A 14,502-nucleotide genomic window follows, 5' to 3' on the forward strand; every position below is an offset into this window, starting at 1 on the left:
CTCTCTCTCTCTCTCTCTCTCTCTATATATATATATATATATATATGTATATATATATATGTATATACACATACATATATACATACATGCACATTCACTTATATATATACCTAAACATATATATACATATATATGTATATATATATATATATATATATATATATATATATACGATATATACGCATATTCCCTTCAGCTACCGTAATACTGAGGTCTCATGAATCATACACATCATCTTTCCATGTAGGAATGTAAACAAAACAGTTCAACTTTAGTAAGTCCCTTGCAATTTCTTTTTCTTGTTCTTTTTCTTGATTACCTTTTCATGCTTCTCTTGATTCTTGTGTTTGAAAGTCAAATTTTCTATTCAGCTCTAGTCTTTTCACTGAGAAAGCTTGAAAGTCCTCTATTTTATTGAAAATCCATATTTTGCCTTGGAGCATGATACTCAGTTTGGCTGGGTAGGTGATTCTTGGTTTTAATCCTAGCTCCATTGACCTCTGGAATATCGTATTTCAAGCCCTTCGATCTCTTAATGCAGATGCTACTAGATCTTGGGTTATTCTGATTGGGTTTCCACAATACTCAAATTGTTTCTTTCTGGCTGCTTGCAGTATTTTCTCCTTGATCTGGAAGCTCTGGAATTTGGCGACAATATTCCTAGGAGATTTCTTTTTGGGATCTATTTGAGGAGGCGATTGATGGATTCTTTCAATTTCTATTTTGCCCTGTGGCTCTAGAATATCAGGGCAGTTCTCCTTGATAATTTCTTGAAAGATGGTATCTAGGCTCTTTTTTTGATCAGGTAGTCCAATAATTTTTAAATCATCTCTCCTGGATCTATTTTCCAGGTCAGTGGTTTTTCCAGTGAGATATTTCACATTATCTGCCATTTTTTCATTCCTTTGGTTCTGTTTTATAATATCTTGATTTCTCATCAAGTCACTAGCTTCCACTTGCTCCAATCTAAATTTTAAGGTAATATTTTCTTCAGTGGTCTTTTGGACCTCCTTTTTCATTTGGCTAATTCTGCCTTTCAAGGCATTCTTCTCCTCATTGGCTTTTTGGAGCTCTTTTGCCATTTGAGTTAGCCTATTTTTTAAGGTGTTGTTTTCTTCAGTGTATTTTTCAGTATTTTTTTGTGTCTCCTTTAGCAAGTCATTGACTTGTTTTTCATGGTTTTCTCACATCACTCTCATTTCTCTTCCCAATTTTCCCTCTACTTCTCTAACTTGCTTTTCCAAATCCTTTTTGAGCTCTTCCATGGCCTGGGACCAGTTCATGTTTTTCTTGGAGACTTTTGTTGTAGGCTCTTTGACTTTGTAAACTTCTTCTGTCTGTATGTTTTGGTCTTCTTTATCACCGAAGAAAGAATCCAAAGTCTGAGACTAAATCTGGGTGTGTTTTCGCTGCCTGGCCATATTCCCAGCCAGCTAACCTGACCCTTGAGTTTTTCAGCGGGTTATGACTGCTTGTGGAGTTGAGAACTATGTTCCACGCTTGGGTGGATGTGCCAGCTCTGCCACACCAGCACTCCTCCTTCCCCAAGAACCCCCAACCCGGACTGGAGTTAGATCTTCAGCAGGCTCTTCACTCCTGCTCTGATCCACCACTTAATTCCTCCCACCAGATGCACCTGGGGCCGGAAGCAACTGCAGCTGTACTTCTGTAGCTGCCCTACCTCTGCTGCCCCCGGGGCGGTAGCCAAACCTTGAACTCCTTCCACTCCTGCAGCTTTTCCCACTAACCTTCTCTGTTGTCTTTGGTGTTTGTGGGTTGAGAAGTCTGGTAACTGCTGCAACTCACTGATTCAGGGCGCTAAGGCACACTCCACCCAGCTCCTGGTCTGGTTGGTCTTCGCTGCTCACGCTGGGCTCTGCTCTGCTCCACTCTGCTTTGCTCCCAGCTGTGTGAGGGATAGACCTCACCCAGACACCATCCAGGCTGTCCTGGGCTGGAGCCCTGCTTCCCCCTGCTGTTTTGTGGGTTCTGCATTTCTAGAATTGGTTCAGAGCCATTTTTTATAGGTTTTTGGAGGGACTCAGTATTTCAACAATCCGGCTAGCAGCTTCTGTGGGGGTGTAAGATCCATTCACAGACAGCACCCAGAAAGCTGCCTGCACACTGGGAAAGCACAGGTTCTTTTGATCTGCCTAACTAAGGAAAGCAAGGTGAAGGGGGTGACAATCTTACTTTAATTCAGCATGCAAATATCATTCACTTAGTTCAGGGGAAAAAGCCAGCACCCTGAACTTCAGAGCAAATTACAAACAAAGCACAAACATCAACAGACAGACCCAATACAGATTCATAGTTAGCAATATCTAGGTTCAGCCCGGGAGCTCGGAACAAGGGCTGGCCCAGAGTCACGCGTGCCACCAGTGCTGTGGGTAAGAGAGCTCCCTTGATTTCTTTTTTGCCCTTATTGTTTTCTAACTTGAAACAGGGATTGCATTGCTTTTGATTTTTGTTCCCTCCATTCTTATTATATTCCTTGTACATATTCAAAATGAAGTATTTGTGCATTTATTAGTGTGCGGAAATTTCTTTCACTGCCTTGAATCACCATCTGACTTAATTGGAAAATCCTAGGGCATTACATGAGGCATATAAGATTTAAGTGACTTGTTCAAGGCCACTGAACTAGGAAGTATCAATTCAGGAACTGAACCCAAGTTTTTCTTATTCTGAGCCTGCCATTCTATGTATTACACCCAACTACCCCATAGTGCCATTGTGTTTAGTGGTCATTTAATCAACATTTGTTGAATTGATTTGATTTTCCCTTTCTGGACCTTTAAAAATAAATCACATACACAAGGAGATAAAAAAGACAACATCATACAAGACAGTCTAAATGATAACTAAAGTTTCATCTTCACATGAGTTTTCATATCCATTTTTATGGCAGTTTTAATGACTGCTATGGGTATCAAGTATCAGAAGCAAGATTTGAACCCAGGACTTCCGACTCCAGAATTAGTCCTCATTCCACTATACCACCCTTTCTTTCATGACTAGGCCTCCTGTACTAGATTTGGAATTAGAAGCTGCGGTTTCAAATTCATCTTCTGCCACCTGCTACTTATGTGATGGTGAGCAAGTTGCTGAACTTTTCTAGGCCTCAGATTCCTCACCTCTAAAAGGAAGAGGTGAGACTACATGGCCTCCCTTCTAGCTCTAATTCTATGACTTACGATCCTGTGGTTCCTTCACAAAGAATTAAAATCCTAGAACAAAAGAGTAGAAATGTGGAATAATCAGATGATCACCCATGTGATGGCCTTAAGACAAAAAGTTACTCAATAAATATTTGTTTAATGAAAGATTAAGTGACCGTGAGACCACACTCAAGATAGAAAAATAGACATAGGTTATGTGGGGAAGAGAAATTTGTTAAGAAATGCTTAAGGGATTGGAAAGAAAGGAAATTCATTGTTTATGATATGATTTTCTAGGAACCTGGTTTGATCATAGCAAGAGTAAAACTTTCTTTTAGATAAATGGATAAAAGTGAAGGTTAACAGTGACACAGTGTTGGATAAACCAACATAGACATGTTAGCAGCAATGGCAGAGAATGACTATCATTCACACAGCTGCTGGAGCTGTCTGTGACCCTTGCCAACAGGCACTGTATATTTTTAGAGTTTTATTTTGAAGTAATTATATGGGAATTTCTGAAGTCCTTGAGAATAACACATGAGCTCAAAACCACCTTAAAATAGGCCTTCTGTTTGGAATAGTCAGTGTCACCTATGCCATGATTTTCAAAAGGAAAAAGAAATCCATTCTGATTAATGCTGATCTTACAGTGTGCAGATGATATACCATTCTTGAAGAACCAGGAATTTCTCAGGACTAACAGGGATTGATAAATCAACCTTGGGAAGAACACGGTAACTTTAAACGCTTTTCTATGTAGGCATTTTGATAAGTAGAAAGGAACAATGGGTCATAATAACAAAGCCCAACAAACTCTAGGGAACGTCCTCAAATTAAATTAATAAATGAAATGAAACACCCAGAGTATCATTTGGCAGGATTTTGGTGAATCTGACCCTAACAGTTGGGGTTCTCTTTGCTACATTTACTGAATGAAAGCAGGAGGAAAGAAAAATGTCAGACTAAATAGAGGATCTTTGATATGACAGATTTAATTAACTAACACAAATATTATAATTTATTAGCACTTTTAATAATGTGACCTTCAATTGCTCCTCAGGGGACTCTACATAATAAAGAGAAAGATATTTCTACTGAGATGATGGCTGTTGGTGATAATATTCTGTGTTCACACATTGCCTTCCTTCTCAGCAGCACAGAAAGCCTCATAAACAAAATCTCCTTTATCATCAGTGACCTGAGAGATAAGTGGGTATGGAATGACCCCCTAGCTTTCATCCAATGGCCTAACCACTGGGAATCCAGAAAAACAAGGATTATACTAGAGACCAGGGACAGAGTAGGGGGAAAAACATAAAGAAAAACACTAGACATAGCCAGGATCAGTTTTACTGGATTGCAAATTGCTTCCTCAATCAGTTTTGTTTTCATTTTTTTTTCTACCTCAGATATTTGTTATGTCACCACCAAAGTAGTCTCACGAATATACCATTTTGACCTTGCTATGTTGCTACTCAGCAACATTCAATTGATAGTTCTCCATTGACTTCAGGATGAAGAACAATTTCTCAGCATGACATTCCAAGAGCTTCAAAATCTGGCCCCATTATCTTTTCCAAACCTTAGTAATTTCTTGTAAGAACTTTCTGCTTCATCAAGATTGGTTCTTTCACTCACTGTCTACCAAATATATCCAATGGTTTCCCATCCCTATGACTTTATTTTTTCAAGACAAAGAATTACTTCTGTTAAATTCAATTTTTTAAAATTCTTCAATACACATTTGAGGTACTATGTATTCAGATTCAAGAAGACCTAAGTTCATGCACCACCTCTGAAGATATATTAGATACAGGACCCTGGAGTGGTCACTTATCTCCTCAGCAATTCAGGAAACTCTCTAAAACTTCAAATTACAGAATAGTTGCCAATCCACCTTGATTGAGACTGTTTTCTCACCAGAAGTTCCCTAACCAATGAAATTGCAGTTCTGAAACAAAAAGTAAAAAAAAAAAAAGGTACATTACCAAATATAAATTAATGATTGTTGAATCAATGTTTTTCTTACTCCTTGTCAATTTTTACCCATTCTTGAAAGGCCATTTTAAAGTCCTGTTTTTCTTCATAAAACTTACCCATACAGTCCCAAATAACCTTCTTCTTTGTAGTCCCATAGCAAATGTTATCTCAACCCCTATTTAGCATTTTCATATAATGTTTTATGTTGTTGATTTCCTGGCTCCCTCACTTAGTGTGTATCTCATGGTTCCCAACCTCTGTGACTTTTTCCAAAGCCAAGACCTTGGACAACTCATTTTGACTTTCTGGCTTGTTTCTTCCTATAGATAATGAAAGTTTTGTACTGGATGATCTCAAGCATCTCTTTCATTCGTTTTCAAATCTTGTCATCCTGTATTTGTTCCTTGTATCATTCTGCATTCCCACAGTCTCTTAGCTAGCTATAAATTAATTCTCCCTAAGAAATTAATCTATAAATGCTACTGAGTAAAGTGTTGCTCTTGCTAGGGATTTTCTCATGTTAATCATTTTTTTTAATGTTGATATAAGATTCTTGTCCTTTGAAAGACCTACAAAACCTAAAGGAATGCTTCGCACAGTGGAAGAAGGGTTGAATTTGGGATACAAAGATCTGGATTCAAATCTTGACTCTGTACCTCACCACTTGTCTTGGAAAAGTCATTTGACTTGGATAAGTCTCTGGGACTCACCTTCCTTTTCTGCATAAGTGTGTTAGATTATAGGACCTTAAGATCCCTTCCAGGGCTATGTCTATAACCTTTTTTTTATCCTATGAATGAATGTGTAATCATGCAGCCCTTCCAACTTCAACACATATCAGAGTGACCCCTAACCTACATACTAATCAGGTTAACTTAATCACAGAGACCAAGTTTTGCCTATAAAAACCACCTCTACCTTTATAGCTCACATTTCTATGACCTGCTCCCTGAGACAAAGAACTTTCTTTACACCCTTATGTTTCAACTCCTACTCTAAGGACTGATGTTGTAATCAAATGCACAAAACACTAGAGATCTCTTACTGAAGACTCAATCAGTGACCATGAACTGAAAAGGCCCTCTGTAATCTCAATGAGCATCAACTTTATAATTAACCTGACAGTGGAAAAATTGAAAGAAAGACGTTAGGAAACCCCAAAGAGACACTATATAAGCTCCCATATGCTATCAAGGATAGAAATACCTTTCAGCCCAAAGCAAGAAAAGCATAACATTGGTGTAACTCTGGGAGAAATAGGCATCTTTAAAATTGGTTAGCCTGCTACTGAATCAGAAATGAACTGTAATGGGATGTGGAGACGTATCATAAAAAATCCATTATCACTGTGAAACCTGCTTCCTTAAACATACCTAGCGTGTTTTATTGCATACCACAGCATGCCAATAAAGTTCTAGAAAATAAAGGGAAAAAAGAAAAAAAAGGAACAGATCTGTGACTGAGTAGGATTGTTAGCTGAAAGATAGCATTCTGAACCTAAATGCTGTTTTACCGGCTTTCATTCTTACCTTAAACAGTTCAGCTGGGAAATATCCATATATACATATATAGCTCCCCACCTGTAAGTTACTCAGAGGACCTTAAGACCTCAGCTGTCATGTGGATATATTTTTAATGATATCGGAGGCTCAGAACTCTCCCATAGTCTAATACCTATGATACCATCTCTCCACCCACTCCAGCCCAAACCCTTCATGAAGAAATGCAACCTCAAAAAAAAAAAAAAGCTGCCTAGAGGTAAGGGCACAGTGTGGGGCCATAGAATAGAGAAAAATGAACTGGTCCACAGCCAAAGGAAACTTATGCCCATGGATCATTAGCAATATGGATTTGTTCATTTGTTTATTTGTTTTACCAGAACTGTAATTTCATTGGTATAAGTAACTCCTTAGGAGGAAACTCCTTCTACCAATACAGAGCAGCAGCTACTCTGCAATTTATTCTTCAGTAATTACCTGGAGTATTGGGTGGATTAAGTACTTTCCCAGTAAATGTGTCAGAAATGAAACTTAAGTACTGGTATTCCTAACTCAGATATGAGCTCTCTATTCATTACATGACGATGAGTTAACATCTTAGGAGAACCTCTAGCAGGTCATTACCCTAATCTAAAGCTCTGTTTGTTTTTTCATTTTCCATCATCACCATCATTGTTCACATAAGTAGAAATAAACTTGTCCTAGCTTTCCGTACCTGCCATGCATACTTCTTTTGGAAAGTTTGATGTTTCTTTTTGGTTTTGTAACAGAAAATAAACCCATTTATTCAACCCTATCTCCTACTGATCCTATTCACAAAATCTATGTTCAAGTCAAACTGGACTATCTACCATCCCTCCCCTTATTTTGTCCTCTCACATTTCTGATCCCATGCTATAATCAATCCCACCATCACCTTCCCTGGATTGGATGTCCATGCTTCCCCATAACTGCTTGTTGAAATAGTGATCTTCCTTCAAAGCTAAATTTAGTTGTTAGTTTTCTATGCATCTTTGCATAAGCTACCCAACCACAGTTGAGAGTTCTTTTCCTCCTCAAATTTCTGATACCATCTCTCTTTTTCACTTATTACATACTGCTTTGTATCATAGTTAATTGAATGGATGTTAGGTTATAAGTAATGGGTATATGTATGTGTGTATTATGTATGTGTATGTACGTGTGTGCATATACACTTACATACATATGTGTATACTGACTTTAGAGTAAAAGAAAGTGATTTTAAATACTGACTCTTAACCAAGGAATAACTTTTCTTGGTTCGGTTTCCTCATATGCAAGTTGTGGGGATTAGATACAAAGACTTTGGGAGATTGCAAAACTCTTTTAATGAGTGTGTTGTTCTTCCTGAGAAAGGCCCAATTTTAACACCAATATTCTTCATATGTTATTGTATTACTATGAGACATAGAACCTTAAAGTCTCCAAAATTCTGACACTGAGGGTCACTAATAGAGCAATAGAAAGCTTCAAGATAGGTTTGAGTAGGCTACAATGAAAGACACATAAGGCCAAGCCAATTAAAGACATCCAGAATAAGAGGTATAAAGAATGTTACTCACTTCCAATAAATATATAAACAAAAGGGAAGAATGCCCAGACATAAAAAGAGTAAAGATTAATCTATGGCCTACATATTCCATTGGTACCCTCACAACATCAAGAGAAATCAAAGAAGAAACCAGCAAATTGGGTGGATTCCCCCTTCCCCACATGCACACCTCCAGCCATAGCAAGCTTATGGGAAGACCTGGACAAAAGTAATAAAAGATGGATAGACATGGAGGAGTTACAATTTGAATTTCTAAAGGAAACCTCTATCTCAATAGTATCACAACTCAAATACAATATTTAAATATTATATGCATTATCTATTTTTGTCCTCATCATAATCCTTTAAGATAGATAAAAATATCCCATTTTTTCCAGCTTAGGAACCTGAGATACAAAAAAGTAAGTAACTTGTCTGATTTTATAAAGCTAATTTGTCTCAGATGAGATTTGAACATAATCTTCCTGACTCCAAGTCTAGCATGCTATATACTTTGACATACTGCCTTTCCATGCTTAAATATTTGCTTAATTGAATTGAATTCATATTATGACAAATATTTCTATTTTTATTATGCTGGGGGGAGGGGTTAAAAGATATATAAAATACAGTTCTTGCTGTCAAGAAAGTTACAGTACAATGGATATGATGTCATATGCACAGAACTCTAACATTAGACCATGTGTGAGGAAGGCCCTGAGAAGTATCAATGAAGTGTTAAAGGAACTTGAGAGAGGAAAAGATAACTTTTGACTCATAAGTGAGAGTAACTGCTTCATGGAGGGGAAAATGTGAGATGACTTAAACTGACGGAGAAGCTAAGTGCTGTATTAGGAATGTCTTATTTATTTTCACTTTGAACTCCCTTAGTTAACCATTTTATTCTGTTTTTTCTAGTCCAAAGATAGTATTCCCAGAAAGAAAATTTTAAAAATCCTATTACCATGTCCATCATGCCACTGAGGCCAATTCAGATTTTTGAACATTTTGCCATTGCAACACATGCTCTGGTAGTTTCTACTAAGCTATTTCATCCCAATAGCAGATTAATTCTTCTTCTTCAGGAAAAGTCTAGCGAAGTTACTACAGATAAATTATGAATAGGCCAGCTACAGGGCAGTGAACTCTTTGTCCACGGCAATCAGAAAAATAAGAGTAAATAAAAAAATGATCACTAGCCTTGTGCAATATATTTCTGACCTACAAAACAAAACAAAACATGGCAGACAGTTACAAGTGCTGAATCATTTTTACAATATTTATGAAGATTAATTTAACTAAAATTACTTTGCTTATATTTGTCATTTACCTATTGTGTATATGTTGTATTCTCTCTAGTAGAATATAAGCTTCCTGAGGGCAGGGACTTTTTTTTTTCAACTTTATATCTTCAGTAGTAGCATAATGCCTTTCACATAGTAGCCACCTAACCAATATTTATTGATTTAAAATGCGAAATTGGCTCATATCACTGTCATAATCCTTGAAAGGCTCATATTACTGTTGAATTCATCCCAGTATATAAAAGAGCTTTGGAGATGACTGAAAAAGGAGCTTTATGAGGTGTTAATAGGACTTCTCTGAAGAACCCATTATTTTTTTCCCTTGAAAAGGACACTTCATACGAATGTAATGAAATAGTATTTTGTCTTAAAAAATGACCAGAATGAAAAACCAGGGAAAATTTCATTAACACAGAATGAAAAAAACAAAAATAGGAAAACAAATTAAATAATGATTCTAATAATATAAAGGAAAAGATCTTTGAAAGGCTTCCGAACTCTAATCAATGTATTGACCAATCATGACTTCAAAAGAATTATAACTAAGCATACCTCTTGCCTCTTAGAAGAAAAGTGATAAATGAAGGTGGAATAGCATAAATATGTGTAGATTTGGCCAATGCTAATCTGTTTTGCTCAATGTTATTTGTTATAAGGTAGGACTTATAAGTTGATGAAGAAAAGCAGGAGGTACTAAAGATGAAAAAGAGGGAGGAACACAGGAAGGAAAGGAAGGGAAGCAGTGAAGGAGGAAGGGAGGGACAAAGGAAGGAAGGAAAGAAGGGAGGAAGGGAAAGAGAGAGGAATGGAGAAAGAGAAATGGGGAAGAAGTGAAGGAAAGAAGAGATCGTCAATAAAATATTTTTCCCCTAAAACACACAAAGGTAAACAAAAGATCAGAAGTAGAAAAGGGCATTTATTAGTATTGTGTTAAATACAATAAACACTTAAAAACAAACTACATATCCAAAGTTCATAGTTTCATATAAAACTCATTTATTCTTTATATATTGAACTTTTGAGCCCATTTAAAAAAATAAACAGAAAGGAATACTGCCTACCCAGTTTACCACGGCTATTGAGATGGCTGATTAGCATGAAAACATATTTCAGCAATTGATGGTTATAAACAATATTCTTCTAAGATCAAAATAGGATTTAAACATACTATGACAAACAAAACCAGACATAATTTGTGTTTAATTCCCACACTAGAGTCTGCCTTACATAGTTCTCCATATAATCCATAGAATATCTCCGTAGAATGTCAATCCCTCCCTTTATACGTATGTTTTTCTGGACCTTTCAGAAAATGCCGAACTATCACCTTTTGTGTGGCCAGCTGATTTGTTTCTATAAAAGAAACACATACATTGACACATACATAGAGCAATGTTTTCAAGATCAAAATAAAAGAGAGATACAATAGGAAAATCACCCAGCCAGAAGTCATTTATTGACTATATTATATCTTCCAGGAACTATGCTAAGTGCATGAAATACGAAGATAACAAAAAAAAGTTCTTACCCTCAAGAAGTATACATTCTAAAGGAAGGAGAGAACATGTAAATAATTTGAAACATATTAGAAATATGTCAATTAATGTTTGGATTCATCTCTATATCAATATAGAAGGTAATCTGAGAAGGTAAGGCATAAGAAATGGGAGAGGGGGAGGTTTCTTATAGAGGATGGGACAGTTCACTGAGTCTTAACAGAATCCATGAAAATCAAGAGGTTGAGATGAAAGGCAGGGTATTCCCAGGATGAAGGGGTACACTGAAAAGACAGGAAGATGGGACATGGAGTATCATGTATCAAGAAATGAAGACAGACAACTAGGCTAATAGTACTGGATAGCAGAGTGTGTGAGAAGAGTAAAAGACTCAAAAGGTAGGGAGGAGCCTGTTGACAGTGAATTTTAAAAGCCAAACAGTGGACTTTATATTTTATCTTGGAGGCAATAAAAACACACTGGAGTTCATTAAGTAGGGGTGTGTATTGGTCAGAAGCATGCTTTAGAGGAAAAAAAAACCTTCATATTTGAGTAGAGAATGGGCTGAGATAGAGGGAGCCTTGAGGCAAAGAGACCAATTAGATTTTCACAGTATTCCAACTGAGAGATGGTGAGAGCTTGAAATCGATTTGTGGTTGTGTGATTGGACAGAAGGGGAAACGTACTGAAGGTGTTGTGAAGGAAAATTTGGAATTGGATACACAGGTTGAATGACAGTGAGGAGCAGAAGGTGACAATGATATTGGAAGCCTGGGTAACTGAGATGATGCTGGCACTCATGACAGTAAAAGGGAAATTCAGAGGAAGGAAAGTTATGAAGGATGATGGGAGGATAGGGAAAAGAATATTCTATTTGGGCACATGGGACATGCACAAGCATTGTGTGACTCTAGTTTATGAAAGAGATATGGTACAAATGGTAGTTAGTAATGCATGACCATAGCTCTGGGAAGAAACTAAGGATGGATAGGTAAATCTGGAAATTATCTGCATAGAGATGACCATTGAAGCTATAGGAGCTGATGAGATCCAAAAGGGCTGCTAACTATCATCCAGTTTCCCAGCCTTGTCTTGGAAATACATAATGCTTGCATGAATATAGAAAAAAATACAGAGATGATAGAGACAGACGTATTTGTGTGTACGTAACTGAAGAGTAGAGGCAGATTTTCATTGCAGTGATTGTTTTGGGGAATTGATTGATTGTATTTCTTTGGTTTTTCCTGAGCAGGATAGTAACTAAGAGGGGCACTTGTTTTCTTCCTCTCTTTACCACTAAATGGAATTTCAGGCAGACTCAGAGGGTCTCATTCTCTGATCTAATTTTTTTTTTTTTTGTTGGAGGAGGAGTTCCTCCCACTGTCTTTCCATCACTATCTTGGTCTCTTTGCAATGTCCCTTTGTCTTTGTATTTCCCTTTCTCTGAATATCTTTCTCTCTTGCCACCATTCATTCTAAGGATTGAGAGGTTCATATACCTGTAGATTTTCTAGCTCTAGGTTATCTAAACTAATCACTGCCTTTAAGGTACCCCAACAAGAAAGGTCCAAAAGGATGCTGGAAAAGCTAGCTTACCTTCCTGTTCCTTCTATTTAAAGGTACTGTCCCTACAAGTTTTAGTTTCTACTTCTATTGAATATTCTGTGTGTATATGTCTTCATTCCTTCATTAACCTTAGCCCTACCCATCTCTTTTACATGTACATGATTCTCTGACTGATCTTAAGTGTTAGTGATAAATCATTATAAAGTAAATTTCTCATGCAAAGTAATTATCTGATTGTATTGATTCACATTATAATGAATAGTGTTTTGTATTTGTGTCTTTGAGCTATAATTTTCCTCAATGTTATCAACATTTGGGTTAATGCTGCATATTTAATTAATTTACACTCCTCTTTTCCAGTGACACCTGTAAGAATGTGATCTATATGATGCAATAAGTCAAGACGTGATACTACCAAACCTGAATGTTCTTGTGTTCATGAGATCTTTAGAATATGTGTAAACAAAGCTTATATACTAGAGGATCATGGATGTGGATCTGGAAGGAACCTTACAGATCATCTTCTCCCACTTCTATCTTTTCTTTCACATAAGGAAACCAATGGCCAAGCATAAAAAATGGCTGATCCAGGAAAAAAATAAAAAACAACTCTAGTATCTGACTCCATATTGAAAACAAACTGCATTGTACCATACCCCTAACCATTCTTTTGAAGAAAACACAACAGCAGGGTTTAAAAGAGTAAAGATGGATAAAAAGGAACTCCAGCTAGAAGGAATATGATAAAAGGGTCAGAAGGAAGAAAATACATTCTGTGTATGGAGAATGATAAGTAGAAGAGCAGGAATAGAATATAAGGAAATAATAAGAGCTATGTTTGGAAAGGTAACTTTAGGCCAGAGGGTTGAAGGCCCTGAATCCCAGACTATGAAGTTTGGACCTTATGTAGTAAGCAATGGGAAGTCATCAAATGGTTTTTCAATAAAAAAATTAAAATGTGCTTTAAGAAGAGTAACCTAGATGTAACTCACTGGATAGGTTGAAATAGCAACACCCTGCAGAAAGGGAGACAAACTAGGAGACTATTACAGTGGTCTGCATTTCAAACAAATAATACAGCTAAGGTTTGAAGAGAAACAATAAGCTGGAGGGAAAAAATCCGTTATGTAAAGTTTTGCTGAAAAATACCAAATTTCAAAAAAACATATGGGACTGATTAAAATTTATAAAAAGTAGGAGCTTTTGCACAATTGATAAATGGTTAAAGGAAATGAAGAGGCAATTCTCAAGGGAAGAAATTCAGCCTATCTCTAGATTTAAGAAAAACAATTCTCCAAATCTCTGATGATTAAAGGAATTCAAGTCAAAGCAACTGAGGTTCCATCTCATTTCCATCTGATCAGACAAGTTGAGAAAAAAAAGAAAATGACAAATGTTAGAGTTGCCAGAAAACAAGTAGTGATTAGAGCACTAGACCTGGAGTAGAATTAATTCAACTCTACACTGTCCTCTTCTAGTACTGATAACTTCTAGACAAGCTTCAGCCTTAGATCCTTCCCACCATTCAATGCTGTCGCTCCTACACAGGTCCTGCTGAATGACGGTGGAGAAAATCACCAGTGGTACTGAGTCCACTATATACTTACATCATACAATCTCAACTAGGCCCTCGTTGCTGCTAAGCCATGATACTTAAACCTCCCTTATCAACTTACTATCCTCTCTGCACAGTGAATCTTCCAAACCTTTTCATCCCTCCTTAAACTTCCCAGGATTCCCCTTCCCTCTACTCTCTCAGCTGAGAACCTTGCCTCATATTTTGCAGAAAATTGAGGCCATTTGCTGTGAACTCCCTCTTTTCCTCTCTTCCTCATCTCCTACCATTCAGATGCCTTCTGCCACTTTCTCCTCCACCCTGCTCTCACACATCATGAAGGGCCTTACTTCTTACCAAGGCTAAGCCTTCTTTCACTTATTTTC

Source organism: Trichosurus vulpecula, chromosome 4 (assembly GCF_011100635.1).
Source record: "Trichosurus vulpecula isolate mTriVul1 chromosome 4, mTriVul1.pri, whole genome shotgun sequence".
Lineage (NCBI taxonomy): Eukaryota > Metazoa > Chordata > Mammalia > Diprotodontia > Phalangeridae > Trichosurus > Trichosurus vulpecula.